We start from the raw sequence: 15,717 nt of genomic DNA, 5'->3' as shown, positions 1-15,717 counted from the left end.
AAGTTGAATAATGAGATGGTGAGATTTTGACGGCAGTCAGGGATTTGCAGGATTGCCCATAGGGAGATTCGTTACGACACGCCGGATTTTTACAGAGATGATGGGGTCCACTTGTCTCGGCTCGCCATGGACCTGTATCTTTTGGAGTTGCGGGAGGTTTTGGCCCGGTTGTTAGGGGTCTACCGTCGTTAGACAAAGGGGATGGTTGGGGGGGAAGAAAAAGGGGGAGGCGGCGTATCCGCCTACACTCCCGCCTTTTTCTGGGTGGCGGGGTGGTTGACAGTTGGCCGGGATTGGCTGGAGTTTGTTGTTATATGTTGGTAGTTTGTGAGCAGGAGCAGGGAAAGGGTAACCAGGTAGGATAAGTTTAGATTAGAGGTTGGTTAGTTAAAGTAGCACAAAGGCAGGTAGGGATTACGGTCAGGGTAGGTTAGGATTTGGAAAGGCTAGATTGTGTAGGATTGGGTTATATTATGGTTATGGAATGTTATGTTGTATTTTGTGGGGTGGGGGACCTGATGTGGGGATCGTAGGGGTGGGGGGAGGAACAAGGGGTCAGGAAATTCTTGTATAGTGAGGTGTTTAGTTTTGTAAGGCAGTGGCCAAGGGAGGAAATTTATGATATGCACCTGTTTCAATAAAGCGGCCTTTTTCACACACAATAAATTGGTCTCGTGTCGGCTCGCCCCCCCCCCCCCCCTTTATCTCCCAATCTCTGTAGGTTTATACTTGTTTTAATTCTGTTTACATTAGTGACTGTTATTTTCCACCTTCCCTCCAGGGCCGCAAGGTCATACGAACGGCAAAAGAGCTATGTGAATATGATCACTCCCCTGCAAAGAAAAAAAAAAGTAAAAACATTGTCATTTACAACACCAATAGCTCTAACCTTGAAAAATGCGAAACCAATTTCATTGGAAATGCTTGTCCTTCTATTCTTAATTTTTCTTCTCTCTGCCATTGTTTCCCTTCCATCCTGTTTATATCATCCCGTGTCTGTCCTCTCGTAATATTCCTTGCATTTGACCACCTTGATTCTTGAATTCTCTGTTCCGATGTGATTTTATGTTTTATTTCGCGTCTTCTTCTCCGTCCCTGCCTGTCAGTTGCCCAGCACCCAAAAGCAAGACATGTTTTATTAACGAACGACGTTCCGTCATGCCAACATTAAATGCCTTCAGAGGAAACTGCAAGATTGCACTCAATCCTTGTGCACATTACGCGGAAGCTGACAGTTGTCCAATCAGAAGAGAGGCGGGCGTGTTTTGACAGGCGCCTCGTATTGTCAGAACTAGCCAATGGGTGCAAACGTGCTCGGAGCCAATCAGAGCCTTCCATGCCTAAAGTGCTCTCTTGACGGCAAAAAAAAACTCGACCACGCATTGCCTGGAAGAGCAGTTGATAAACACGGGCAGGCAATTTTTATAGCCCTCTGCTTCGTTGTGTCCTTACGTGGTGTGCGTGGTGTCAAAGAAAAACGCTTGGCCCCGCCCCCCTTTGAGCATCACCGAGAAGCACATACAGAAACACAGCAGCGAAGGGAGGAGGAGGGAAGGGCAACTGCTGCAGAGACGCATCCGAGCAGGGGACCAAGGAAGCTCGCTGGAGCAGCGGAGCCATCAGCAGGAGTGCCGGTGAGAAAGGGGGCAGATGGTGGATGGGGAAGGGTTCTCAAGGGGTGCACTGGGGTATGGGTAGTAAAGCAGCCGATGTTAAAATATGCCCTCAGGTCGATGCACTCTCTGGGTGGAAAAGAATAATGCGTCCAATGGCACGGCATCGGGAGGGGGATGGGGAGGGCATTATGCACCCACTTACGGGATTTCCAGATTTCTTTTGGAGGGCATGCATGCACACCATGACTACAATAGGGCTCCCAAGCTTGTGAGTTTATTTGGAGGAGGAGTAAAGAGATAGTATATTTGTGCGCCCAGTATTAGGTTCTGTGGACGCGGCGTAGAGAGCGTACACACAGGATTTCTAGATGAGCATAACACGGGTTGTTGGGATTTTTAGAGAGGGGATTTGGGTATGGATAACATATGGAGCAGATCCCCCCCCCGCCCCCCCAATGTTAGTATTTATGAAAATGGCAGTGTAAGAAATTTAAAAGGGAGAGAATGGCACAATTAATATTAATGGAGAGTGTGGGGCATGCGACATGTTCTTGTGGTGAAAGTAAACATACGAGTAATCGACCGATCTAGTAATATTTGGTAAAATATTCTACATTTACAAGCTTCCTTCTCCAAGCCGCGGATTTGTCCCCTCTCTCCGTCCGTGAGGTCTAGCTTCTCCAAACTGTAAATCTAATTTTCCCAATCATTTTGTGTGTTTCATTATATACTGTGAGGGCCTCATCCTGCAAGTTATTTCCCTTGCCATAGCAGGAGGTTCCAGCAAATAGATCCTTTCCATCCTCTATGAAGTTTAACTCAGCTATCCTGTAAGGTACGTCTATTACGTTCCCTAAAGCTTTTCATCCTCCGAGGCCTTGCTCCCCTCCATCCCGACAGGTCTTTCCCCCTTCCACCCTTTGAGGTATTTCCCCCTTCCACCCTTTGAGGTCTTTCCCCCTTCCACCCTTTGAGGTCTTTCCCCCTTCCACCCTTTGAGGTCTTTCCCCCTTTGAGGTCTTTCCCCCTTTGAGGTCTTTCCCCCTTTGAGGTCTTTCCCCCTTTGAGGTCTTTCCCCCTTCCACCCTTTGAGGTCTTTCCCCCTTCCACCCTTTGAGGTCTTGCCCCCTTCCACCCTTTGAGGTCTTGCCCCCTTCCATCCTCCGTGGCGTTGCCCCATTCCATCCTCCGTGGCCTTGCCTCCCTCCATCATGCCTGATTCTGTCCTCCACCACCAGGTCTTGCTCCCTTCCATCCTCTGAGGTCTTGCCTCCTTCCATCATACCTGATTCTGTTCCTCACCACAAGGTCTTGGTCCCTTCTGTCCTCTGAGGCCTTCATCCCTCCATCGTGCTCAGCTTCGCCACCTCCTTTAAATCTTGCTCCTCTCGATCCTGCGTGGTCTTGCTCCCTTCCACCCTCCGTGGCCTTGCCTCCCTCCATCATGCCTGATTCTGTCCCTCACCACCAGGTCTTCATTCCTCCATCGTGCCCACTTTCGCCACCTCCTTTAAATCTTGCTCCTCTGGATCCTGCCTGGTCTTTTCCCTTCCATCCTATGAAGACTTGCTTTCTTACATCCGCATGGTATTGTTCCCTTCCATGTTTTCTTACCCCTGCCTTGCTAGTATCCCAGTCTACTTATGTCAGGCCAGGCACCACTTGTCTCATCATGGAGGTTCTCACTGTCCTCCATCATTCCATATGTTAGCCATTCCTCATGCCAAGTCATCAACCCTCCTTGATGTCCCGTCTTCATTAACTCCTTCCTACTGAAGCCTCACCCCTGCTGCCACCTTTTCACTCTCCAGCTTACCCACATTGACTTAACATTTGCTATTTTGGCTCCTGGCCCCCACATTGTGCCAGGTCTCACTCTCTCCATCTTGCCATATTCTTGCCCTCTCCGTAATGCCAAGTCTTTAGCTCCCCTAATCATGAGAGGCCATCTCCCCCATTATCTCAGTAGGCACTCACTCCTTCAGCATGCTAAGTCCTCCCTCCATTATGCAAAGCCTTCACCTCCCCCATAATGGTAGGGCCTCAGCCCTTGCCAAGTGGTCCTTCGCTCATCAAGCAAGATTCCTTTCCCTTCATGTGATTTCGTCCCCGGCCCCCACATCCAGATCCTTGCAAGACATCCTCCCCAAACCTTCATGCAAAAAACTGATCAAGACTTTTATGATATGTCCTCACCAAACCTCGTCACCAGTCCTGGTCATGCAAGTTTTCCCATTCCTTCAGGCAGAGTCTTTTTCTGCTTTCTGTACCATCGCCTCTTGCTATTATGCAGGGCCTCCAAACAATAATGCAGTGTCTCCCTAGCCCCCTGCGGAATACCCCAGTTGCAGGCAGGTAAACCCACCACCAGGACTAATACATGGTCCTCTTCCCGCACAAACATGCCAGGATCCCTCCACCTGTTATATGACCTGCTCAGTATTGCTCCAACGTGCCCTCCACAGTTATGCAATGATCCCTCCACCCTCATTTGAGGACCCCATATACTGAGATCTGCTTAGCCCATAACACCCATTGCAGATCGTCAGTTCCACTCTTGGCCCTGCAAATACTTTCTTTCCACTCCTTTAACCATGCAAGGTCACCCCCCCCATTGTATTCTGTAAGTTCAGTGTCCAATATTACCTCATCATGAGAAATAAATCCCATCTGTCCAGGGTGGTCATTCTCTCCCCTCATTCTGCTTTTTTTTCATGTCACCCTAGATCACTTCCCCGTTCTTAGTACACAGATCTCCGCCCCTATACTCAAGGTTACCTGTCCATTCTGTGGAACCACTGCCCCTCCTCCAACATCCTACGAAGCCTGTTAATGTTCTAGAAGCGGGTGATGTATTTCACCCCCAGGCGAAGTCAGTCAACCTGAACAGGGAGAAGGAGCCGAAAAACTGGTCGGGGGGGGGGGGGGTATTGCGGGGGGCACATGAGTGTATGGTGTTAATAACTGATGCAGAAGGGGAGACTGGAGCAGTGGTCACTGGCGAAGAACCGGTTAACCTCGCCAAGTGCAGGTAGCAGCCCCTACCCCCCCCCCCCGGCCAGGAGGGGGCATCCTATGATTGTTTACTGGTGTTATTGGCCTGTAATGTGGATTGTATGAGGTGGACTGGCTCTAAGACACAGAGGGCAGTCAGTCACCAGGGTATAACTAACTCGACTGATGGATGGGGCCGCTTTCACAGCAGATCACACAGTCTAACGGGAAAAGAGCACCGTCGCACCGAAGACAAAAAAGATACAAAACGTGCAGCTTGGCGGCGTTTGTTTTCATTTTGTTTCTTTATGTCTGCGGTAGGTGATTTTTTGCATTCCTTTCTTATGCATCAAAAAAACGCGTGTCACCTGGAATGCTTGGATTGTAAAAGGGTGGACAGTTTTTAAAATTTTTTATTTTTACTTGGTCAGCGTTTTAGATATTTACCTGAGCTTTGTTTATTTTGTTTTGACATCTGCCGATGGAGCCTGCTTCACACTGATAGCTTTTCGAGGCGAACATTTAAAAAAAAAAAAACTCCACAGATTTGAATAGAGTGTTGAAATGAGACCTCCTTTGTGTGCATGCGGCAGGACGTGGTGGTGGCATCTTATGAAATCACAGCGCCTGCTACGCTGCGGCATTTTGAGCACTGCATACTTACTGCTCAGGGTACAGTGATAGGGTTGGCTGATCGGCAGAAGGGTCTGTCGAGCCCAGCCAGGCCATACAGGCTGCTGTTAACAAATGAATCTTGGGAGCAAGGGCTTGTGGTCCTGTCTAACACACACACCGGTTGGTGGCATCGGATTCTGTTTGTTTATGGGGGAGGCGCGGGATCTGCTTAATATGTCTGAGGGATAGCTACAGAGTCTGGAGAAGAAGGCGCTGTGAGTACTAACAAGCAAGTTGTAAGGCTAGAATCAGAACATTCTTCGAAATGGCAACAAAGTGCAATATGGAGCCCATCCAGTGTTGTATTTTAGCATTTGGATAACCCTTACTACCCGTGTGTGCGGCACTGAAGTGCTTATTCACGTGACTAGCAAGCTACACCAGGTAGGATGTTTGGTTAGAAGGGTGTTACTTTGGTTTTGAGCCTTTGTGGGAAATGTTTTCATGTCCTGCGTGGGGACCACCGAGCTCCAGTTATTACGTTATGGAATGCTTCTCCTGGTGGTGTGATGCGTGAGGGTAAGTGAGCGATAGACGTGCAGTCAGCATGACTAGTCTCCCGTTGTTTTTTCTCAAATGTCATCTTTAATCAGTGTATTTGTTTACTATATACTTGCCCCCAAAGGAAAATAGGGCATTGAACATAGTAACAGGGGAAACAGCCTTTATAATACAGGCATTACCATGCAATGCCTTTACCACACAATTGTTTTACCATGCGTACGCCTTTAACACCCATGCCTTTACTACGCATGGTAAGTATAATTATGATAACTATATGTCTATGCATGTGTATATAAAAATATATATAGGTGTGTGTGTATTTTTATGTTAAAAAAAACCAAGAAATTCACTGAAAAATCTAAAGTTTACAGGGATGTTATAGTTAGAAAAACGCATTTAAAAAACATAGAAATTAACTGAAAAAGCAAAGGTTACAGGGATGTTTATAGTTAGGAAATAGAATTTTTTAAGACATAGAAATTCACTAAAAAAACGAAGGTTACAGGGACCTTGTAGTTGGGTTTAGATTTTACACACGCAAAACCATAAAAATGTTGCAGTTCTAGTTATCTCAAGTAACTATAACTCGTGCCCTAAGGTAACTATAACTTGTGCCCTCGCCATGCACCGCTTATTACCCCACATATTACATCACTCATGGCTTATGACATTGATCATATCACTGCGACATTTGCTGTAAAATTATTGATGAGAAAACTGTGCTGCTGGGGGCGCGAGTTCCCTTGTGGGATGAGTTTTAGCTACTTCAGATAACAATAACAGCTGAAATTCTATGGTCTTATGTATGTAGATACTGAACCTCACTATAACATCCCTGTAGCCGTTGTTGTTTTTAGTGAACAAATATATATGTATGTCTGTATCTTACCTTATTAATGCCTACCTGCGTGGTGAATGCCTATGTGTGGTAAAGGTATATGCATGATAAAGACATGCAATGTAAAATAATACGTGGTAAAGGCAGGCTTGGTAATTGCATGCATATATTTAACGTCATGTATCCAGCAACAGGATTCATTGCCGAAATGTGAGATGCACAGGTACATGTACAATGTGAGCCGAGGACAGTAAGTGCATACAAATACAGAAGGGATCCGAAACATAGTATCACTGTAAGGTGAGGAGGGAGGAAAGGGATAGAGTTCATTATGATAGGACGATTGTGAAGAGGTGAGTTTTGACATCTTTCCTTAATTGCAGCTACGAAGGAAAAAGCGTGAGGTGCAAAGGATGATGGGTTAAGAACCTTGGCTCATGGCTGGATAGTTGGACTGAAGTCTCTTGGCTTTAAGATGAGCAGAACAGATACCGTTATGCACAGTGTATTCCGAAGGCGGCAATATTATCTTTAAGTATTAAAAATTGATGATGCTTATTCCTGGCAAAGTGGAATGCGGCTTGTGCTCTGTAATAAGGCTCTGCACACGCTGGAGGGTCCTTTTGACCAGATGAGAGGGTTTTCAGTCCTGCAGCTGAGTTGGGAGATCTTGAGCGAGGGAGATAGTTATACCGCATTTCAAGGGAGCCTGAGGGCTCTTCGCGGGCACTGTGAGCGGCGGTGCTTTTTTGCCTTGCGCTTGGTTGCTCTTGAGATGGCAAATGGAGGAAGATGTGCTAATTTACACTTCAGGAACCCTCCAGGCTTTCTGCCCCTTAAAAAGGCTCCTGTTGCCTGCAGTAGCATAGCACCTGCTACTCACTCGGGTATACATTTTTGTCGGGGACCTCCAATACAGAACTGAAACCCTCCTCCTTCGATGATATTTTAGCTAAGACCTTGCAGAGAATCATCTCCATGGAGAACATGCTCACTCACCTTCAGGCACAGAACTACACTACCTTCGCTTCATCAGACGCCTACAAACTTTTCACTGCTGTGTATACCTAATGTACAACGGGTTTCCTTTTTCTGAAATAAGCTATTTTTCTCATCCTAGAGACAACGTATATGTGGTAATTCTTGAACCCTCTGCAACTATCGGTGTAACAACATTTGTCTATTGTAAGGCTCTGTCACCTTTGGGTAATGTTTGCCCTATATGAAAATGCGTAACTATATAAACTCCAGATTTTTAGTAAATTTACGGTTCTTGGTCTAAAGTTGCATGATGCACTCTACTGAAATGCTGCTGTAGCTGGACATTTGCAAAACCAAGATATCATATGCATTATACAGTGTTTATATAATTTCTGCACCGTGCTTGTCACTCTTTGGGGTTAAGGTTTTTACATTTTAATTTGAATATAATTGCTACATTAGAGCAGACTTCAGCGTATACAATAATTTTCTTTCCATATTAGACACTCCTTCCTGTTACTTGACAGTTGGCCACCCACCCCCTCTATTCAGCATGCTATTGGTTAATGAATAACTACAGTTTGGTGGCTGTTGATTGGCAGCATTTCTGGTGAGCAATCAGTGGGGAAGATGGAGTGTAACACAAACCTTTCTGCTGTCCAGACTTTTGCACTATATCCTCCTTTTTGCTACTAGTGCTAACATTTTGGGATGTCTGTACACAGCGCTATGTTTGGGTTTGTTACAATTAGACGTTAGATATCAGTTTATTACAATTACTTTAGAATGTAAATTATGCTAACCTGAATCTAGTGGCTTGGGAATATTGATACGTCCACTTTAGCAGTATCTCTGGTGACGTCGTGGTAACCGCTTCAAATCATAGCTTATCTGCTGTGCCTTTCATCCTCCCAAGGTCGATAACATCAGTAGCTTTGAGCAGGCTTCCAGTAAAACATCTGCTATTCGTATTAGCCCCAAGAGACCGTCAGGGTGAACGGGTAGTTTGCAAATAGTCATGCAGGTTGTGTTAAACCATATGATTGCTATACACTAATTAATGGTTTGCATTAATTAGTGCATGCCAATCATCTTGTCAATCCATGGTTTGATGTAGCTGACAATAGCCTGGTCAGAGAAATCCCTCCCCTCCTTCCTGTCGCCCGAGACGCTCGCTCTTTTTCCCGCCTTTTAAGACCAGCCGTCATGGCGATAACTGCAGTGCGTTCGCTCGCTTGCACTGCAGCTCTGACCTCACATGCACCCAGTCCAAAGCCTACAAGCAGCACTGCCCTCCAGGGGCTTCCCTGTAAGACACGGCGGTGTGTCTGCACAGGCCTCCTTTGAACTCAGTAGCCTGTTTTAATTAAATGACTAATCCTGTCAGCATGTTTGCAATCCTAGTCATACGCACAGCATAAAACCTCTACCCCTGTATTTCTTTCCTTGTGCTGTTTTTGTTTTGTTTTTTAGATTTGCTGCTGAGCTGATTTTAGCTTTGGTAGTGCATTACGTATGTTGCGTATGTTCGTCCTCGTTAATACCTCTTACATACTCAAATTGGCGTTGATTTATTATACCAGAACTTGCATAGATCTGGCATTGTAGCTATGATCAAGATGTTTTGATTTCGTACAATGATCTTTTCCTGGCACCAGTGCTTAATTTGTGCCAATGGTTCCATGTGGTGGGCTGGTGTGTGCGTAATCTGCATATTTTTTTCTACAAATACGCAGGAAATGTATGCAAAATTACGTGTGGTACGTAAATAGTTTAATCCCATTATTTCAAATTACTTTTTTTTATTTTTTTAGGCAAAGGCATGTCTTGCCAAAAAGTTACTCGAGGTACCACAGAAAAGTATTTTTTGAAGAGACTTTTTTTTATTTAAACCAGTTGTGTTAAGGGTAAAAATCACGTTATGTGTCAACAGTTAGGCGAAAAGTTGTGCACATTTCGTGTACCAGGAACTTTGGGAGTTTCATGAGATTGTGCCTGCGTAATGAACATGATGCATGATGTAAGTGGTAGTCAGTGGTGCTCATTTTTGGGGACCGGTACTTACTTTTCATCATCACACTTGGATCCACAGAGTCCAAGGCAATAAAAGGGAAGATGAAAAAGGAGAATAGCGAGAATGGGAGAAATTGTGGATCTCACTGTATGAGTGAGAGAAGCAGGCAGGTGGTGCAGGGTGGTGCAAGAAGAAGACATGAGAAGGAATCAAGGCAGCCTTACAAAGAAGCATGGTAATAGTGATCAGACACTCGTTAGGAGCTCATCCGTTCCAATAAGACTGCCAGCTTGACTTCCGAGTTAGTAGACCATAGTAGGAATGTTTTTTTTGTTGAGCGGGGCGGGCAAACACAGGGAATCAAGAATTACAAGGATTTTAAGTGGGAGACATTGATCTACCGTTACAGAAGGGGTTTGACTTGCTGGACAGGGAATCCTGGGAAAAGGGGTGTAGGCACGGTATTCTAATTTTACTGTCCCCAGTAAGTAATGCATTGTTTTGTAGCATGTGTCTAACTTCCTAAAAGAGGCACAGTTATGCCTTGTGCTTGGCATCTCTGTGCGTGCTTGTGTAGGTCTTGTCTCTGAGGAGTGTGGTGCTGCTTGACTGGTCTCTGTACTTGAAGTGCAGCTTTGGTTGAAGGCACAAACTGTGACGGGAACATCTCCAGCTTCTTGGGGGCTGTCAGTGACTCTGTGACTGAAGACATCCGCATTAAACATGGACTGCGCCCTGCTTTTTCTTGATGAAAGCCTGAGAGGTCACTTCCGAACACCACAAATTTTGTTACAGAGGATGGGGTTTGCTTTATGTACCTGGCTGCAAAGTTGGAGGGTGAAAGGGAGGTCCTACACATATTTGGTAGGAAAACCAAGGTGAAGAAAGTATTCTTCCGATGCCCCGCCGTGCCTCAGTCTCTGAGGGCTAGAAGCTGCATGATAACATTTCTGTGCTGATTCATGATGGAATTGTCATTTGAGAATGTGCCTGAGATGGTCTCAGTAGCTGAGTCTGGCTTGCCGCAGGCCTGTTGTCTCCGTGTTGTGGACTGGAGAGTGCCTGTGTGCTGTGATGTGAAGAGGCAGCTCGTTGTCTAATGTGGCTGCGGCCAGAAGCAAGCAAGGCCATACACCTTCCTATGTGTGATGTTGGCACTGGCATTTACTTGTAAGGCTGGCTTTATGGTTTGATGAAGCTAAAGAAGGCAAGGCCAAGAGAATCAAGGAGTTTTGGATATGATGAACTATTGGTGCTTGGTTCTGGGGAGGAGCTGGCTACTTATCCCTGTTTACCAATGGAATCTACTGTAGCACGTGGAGATAAGAAGCTGTTAAAATCTAGTCATCTTTCCCAGTTAGGCCTGGACTCTCACGATCAACTAATTTCTCATCTACCGGAGAAGATCAGTGTTTTTTATTTCAAAGGTCAGTGTGTTCTAATGGTTTACTCGAATTCTCATGGTCATGTAGCCTGTTGGTTTGTTTAGTTCTGAAGGTTTTTCTCACATACCTACTTCTTGCACACATAGCAAGCCCTTGGCATGTTGCTGCTTGTAAGTGTTGCCGTCAGTCCGTGAGATTGACGCATGCACGCTGTGCGTGCCCTATAATACCATATCGGAGGTAAAGCAGAAACTACTAATTGAGGATAAAGCAGGAACATCTGACTATGCCTGTGTTTGAGTTGCAGGTGGTTGACGCTTCTGCGGTGATTTGACAGTAGCAAAGTCCGTTTGCCACCCTCTCTTGGGGACCAGGTTCTGCGTTGGTCAGGTGACCAAAGATTGTGTGCTGAGGTTGAGGTGTAAAAGGGAGGGGCTCCAGGAGAATCTGGATTTAGGAAAATTCATGCCTAAGATCTGGCTGAGTGGAAGAGGGTGGCTAGCATGAGACAGATAGGAGACAAGATTTGCAGATTGCACAGGCAGGGATCATACTGGAATTCTGCAAGAGAGGAGACTGCACTGGACCTACAGGCCATACACAGTGTATCAATGCGTATGAATAAACAATGCAGGGCAACACTTCAAAGCATTTCCTGTAAAAATACTTCTTGTAGGGAGGTATAATCCAGTAAACACAAGCTATCTACTATTAGCCCCCTAGTGGAGAACACTTTATTAGGCAAGTGTTTACCAATAAATTCACACCCTGCGTGGTTGCAGAATCGTAAGGACTTTGTTCCACAACAACAGTGCCTATAATACTGCGTTCTAGCTTGGGTGCTACTGGTGCTCGCCAACACCCTTGAGTTACTTGTGCAAGTGAAGTCAAGCCCAGTAAGTCACACAGAGAGCCTGGGCACACTGAAGGAAGTAGAGCTGCTCCTCTTCAGACACTTCAGCCAAGCAAGTGGCAGGGTTACATGCTGCACATAAACACACACTGACAATACAGGGCAGTGGAAGGCCAGGAAACATGACCACCGATATCTGCTCTCAACCTAGCGGAGTTGCATACAAATTCCTATTCTCTCAGGCCCTACTCTTATCAGTCACACTGTGTGAATGAACACTGGGCCAGCAAATTATAACAAACGGTGCAAGAGCAGAATCGCTTGAGTGCAGGATTGCAGAGCGTCATCGTCATCCTTAATCCTACATGGGTTGGTCACATTTGGAATCTTCTAGGATTTTTTCACCATTGTAACCCTGATGATATCCATGAGTCTCCGGATGATATTCACTGATCAGAAGTAGCGGCCGTCGTAGAAAAGGCTGGGCCCCCCTCGTGTAAAACGGCCCACTTCTGAACCCAGGCTGCCCTCCCATTTCAGTTTTTAAGTTCTTTGGCGTGCTTACTGATCATTTGCTGCAAGGGGTCTTCAGGTGGTTGATTTTCTATCGACAGTCCTCTGAGACTGATTGACGAGATGAATAGTGCTCAACCATGACTGGGAGCGATGAATACTTTAAGGCACAAAGCAGACAGGCTGCCAGATGCGGTTCCACCTGTGCAGGATCTGCCCCCCTGACCTATTCTGAGGAGCTAGGATTGGGGTGTTAACCGCCTAATGGAATAATAAAAAAGTATCTGTAAAGAGGGTTTTGGAAGCAGACCGTATCCAAATGTGGTTGGTAGCTAGTCACGCCCACTGACTTTACAGTCTAACACAGTTTGTTGGCTCATGGACTGATTAAACTGCATTTATAGGTAAATGGCAGAATGTAATTTCTGGGCTCCTTGGTGAAAATCTCCAAAACCGTCTAAAGGGGGATATATTCTCCATCCCTTTTCCTTGGGGCCAATAAGCAATCCTCTGATTAGGTTTTTTGGCCTTTGCTTCCACCGCAAATACTGGACCTCTGAGTGTGGTACAGAACAGACGTCTGCTCACAGCTCTCATTGGGGAGTAGTTGTGAGATGGCTGGATACGTCTCAGCACCAGGCACTGATGATGCATGTTGCTAGGAGAGCAGATGATCACTGGCTTCCAAGTTTAAGAAATTGGCTAAAGGTTGCCTTACTCTTTTTACCCAAACTTGCAGGCTGAGAGGAACAAAAAAGTAAGGGAATAAGGGAAAAAAGGAAGTTAGCTGAACCGTCCCCTAAGCAAGCTTCCTCTGAATGAACTAGGGGTGATGGCGGGGGCAGTCGGATGCTGGTACCATACAAGATGGCTGCGTCACGGTAAAGCTCCAATGAATGGCTTTCAATCTCCACGTGTTGCGCTGCTCTAGCGATCAATAGCTCAACAGTGAGGTCACCAGAAGGGAAGCATGGAAACCCACAGAGAGGCATGTTTGGCCGCCACATAGAAGTGATTCCACGGTGGCATCCTGATACTAGCATTGGGAAGTCCACTTTATGGGAAGGCTTGGAGCAAATTGGCGGATGCTGATTGAAGAGGTCTGTGGGCTCTGGGTATGCGCAGTGAAAGAGCTGCCCCTGGCAGTCCATGGCAGAGACAGGTTGATGAAGAGTGCAGAAGGGATATCCCTCGGTCAACTGTTGGTTGCTGGCTTAGCCTGGGCTGGCAGCTCAAGGCCTTTTATGTGCCCCCTGGGTGGTGCGATGGAACAATATTCGAAGAAGGTCAGTACTCTGTCAAACAGGGCTCAGATGTGGCTGGGCAATGTATTACGGTGCTGCAAGTGTTTTAGCAAGCAAGACCATTCTGATAAACGCTGAAAGAGCAGAATGCAGGAATTATTCACACCACACACTGTTTATTATGGTTTTTCCATGCTGGATCCTCAGCCTCACAAATGGGACCACACCAGTGCCGGCGTGTGACATAAGCTCCGGTTACAAATCTTTTAGCATCTCTTAGACCCCTGGCCAAAGTTAACTGCAAGTTATTGTTCATGACTCTATTGAAGTGCTCGTTAAGTCCATCACTCCGTTGGTGGCTCTAGGAGTGTTTAACATGCTTCACCATTGACCACGCCCCCAGCCCCCAAGAACACTTCCATTCTTGACAACATCAGTTATAACCCATTGTGCGTCAGTCTCATCCGAAAGATTGCCCTTAAAAACACACCCTTCATGAACTCCAATATGTGTCTGGTGGTAATACTGTCTATGAAACCCTTCAGGCCCCAAGCCATCATCCCTAACACATACATTGCCTGTCTAAAATTGTGAATGGACCACCAGGGTCCGTGACAAACGTGATCCACGCACGTGTGCGAACTTTGGCAGGGCTACTGTTCCAAGCCTTTGCGACTGTGCCCATAAACTTCCTACTTCCTATTAGTAAAAGTGCAAAGAGGGCACAGTCCTTTCGATTTGCACTGATTGTATGTATATAAATACTCCCTGAAAATCCCCAATGTTTTTTTTCTCATTTTATGAGCTTCGAGACAAATTCACAAAAACACATAAGAGTGGGTAAAAAGCCCACAGGAGCACTGCTTTACCTGCTCCACACTGCCTTTGTGAGTAGCTCCAGTGTGTTTTGGCAAACGCAGACCCCTTCATGGTTACCTCCAGTCTGGAGAAAAAAGGGCAGGCCTGGGCCCTGCCATTACTCTCTGCAGCAAACAAGGCTGAGGTAGAAATTGTAATGTCTTGTAAATTGCTGCCTCAGCTAATGGGTCATTTTGTTTTGACCCTCTTTGCTTCAGCGGATGAACGGAGACAATACCGCTTTCGAGCTGATAATGCTTGTTTAATGGGATGCATATTTAATTAATGGTGCACATTGCAAGACTCCTCTTGTGATTCTAGCTCCTTAGAAAATGGAGGTGAAAGTATTTGCTTTGCCACGAGGTTTTGTGTGCCTAGCTTCCAAGACATCCTGCTTAGTCGACCCTTCCTGTTCCTGAATGGAGCGCTGCATTATGTTCCGAAAGAATGTGTAATTAGCCCTGCAGACGGCCATCTTTCTCTTGGGTCTGTGCAGTCACGCGGTTACTAGGTAACAAGGTGAACGGGCGTCCTGGACGCACCATGGCGGCTCTGCGATGAAAGAACAGTGTACTTTACCTCTTTTGTGTGCATTGATTCTTTTCAGCATAGAGCTCTCCTAATGTATTCACTAGACGCAAGAGCACTTGTTCTGATGATTGGTAGGGTGATGAATTCTGATATTGTGTTTGTATGAGGACTTTTTTTTTCGATTTCTGGGTCTCAGACTAGCCAAGGCTCAAGGCTAGTGAATGTTGCTCCTGTCTTAGCTTGGCACTATATTTGCCAAACCAGGTCTAGGGCTTTTAAAGCAGTGGTAGGAATTAAAATCAAACAGAACTCAAAATCCTGTTTACTTTCTGCCGCATCCACACGGCAGCAAACAGGAGGCTAAGCATGGAATCAGTGACGTCATGGGGGGGGGGTGGTTCCAAGGGTGAGTTGTCACTAACGTTCCGAGAGACGTTTTGGTGAATCAAAAATTAGCTAGCATTCGCGCCAAGAATTTTCAGTTCTATTAAGGACATGGAGGCGAGGATTATGCTATCTCCTTCTTTACTGCGTAAATCATAGCAGCCAGTAAAACATACAATTTAGTATAAACAAACTACATTGTCCATGGTACTTTGCGTCAGCCACGCCTCCTTAGCCCTCCATAAGAGCCCTGGTCACTGTCCCAGCCTCCTCGTTCTTTGCTCGAACTCCTCGTTCTTTGCTCGAACTGTGTAGAAGTCCACTAAG

The 15,717-nt window shown here is 46.0% G+C and overlaps 1 protein-coding gene across 2 annotated transcripts in view; it reads left to right on the top strand.

The window, feature by feature from the left end:
• The first annotated feature begins 1,499 nt into the window (after positions 1–1,499).
• FAM168A (family with sequence similarity 168 member A) overlaps positions 1,500–15,717 on the top strand; it is a 543,728-nt gene continuing 529,510 nt past the window's right edge. For both annotated transcript variants that reach the window (XM_085623317.1, XM_085623316.1), the window contains exon 1: positions 1,500–1,634. The gene's annotated coding sequence lies outside the window, so the exon portion shown is untranslated. The remainder of the gene's footprint in view (positions 1,635–15,717) is intronic.

Source organism: Triturus cristatus, chromosome 8 (assembly GCF_964204655.1).
Source record: "Triturus cristatus chromosome 8, aTriCri1.1, whole genome shotgun sequence".
Classification (NCBI taxonomy): Eukaryota; Metazoa; Chordata; class Amphibia; order Caudata; family Salamandridae; genus Triturus; species Triturus cristatus.
The sequence above is the reverse complement of the archived record's forward strand: the minus strand, read 5'-3'. Positions and strand labels throughout refer to the sequence as shown.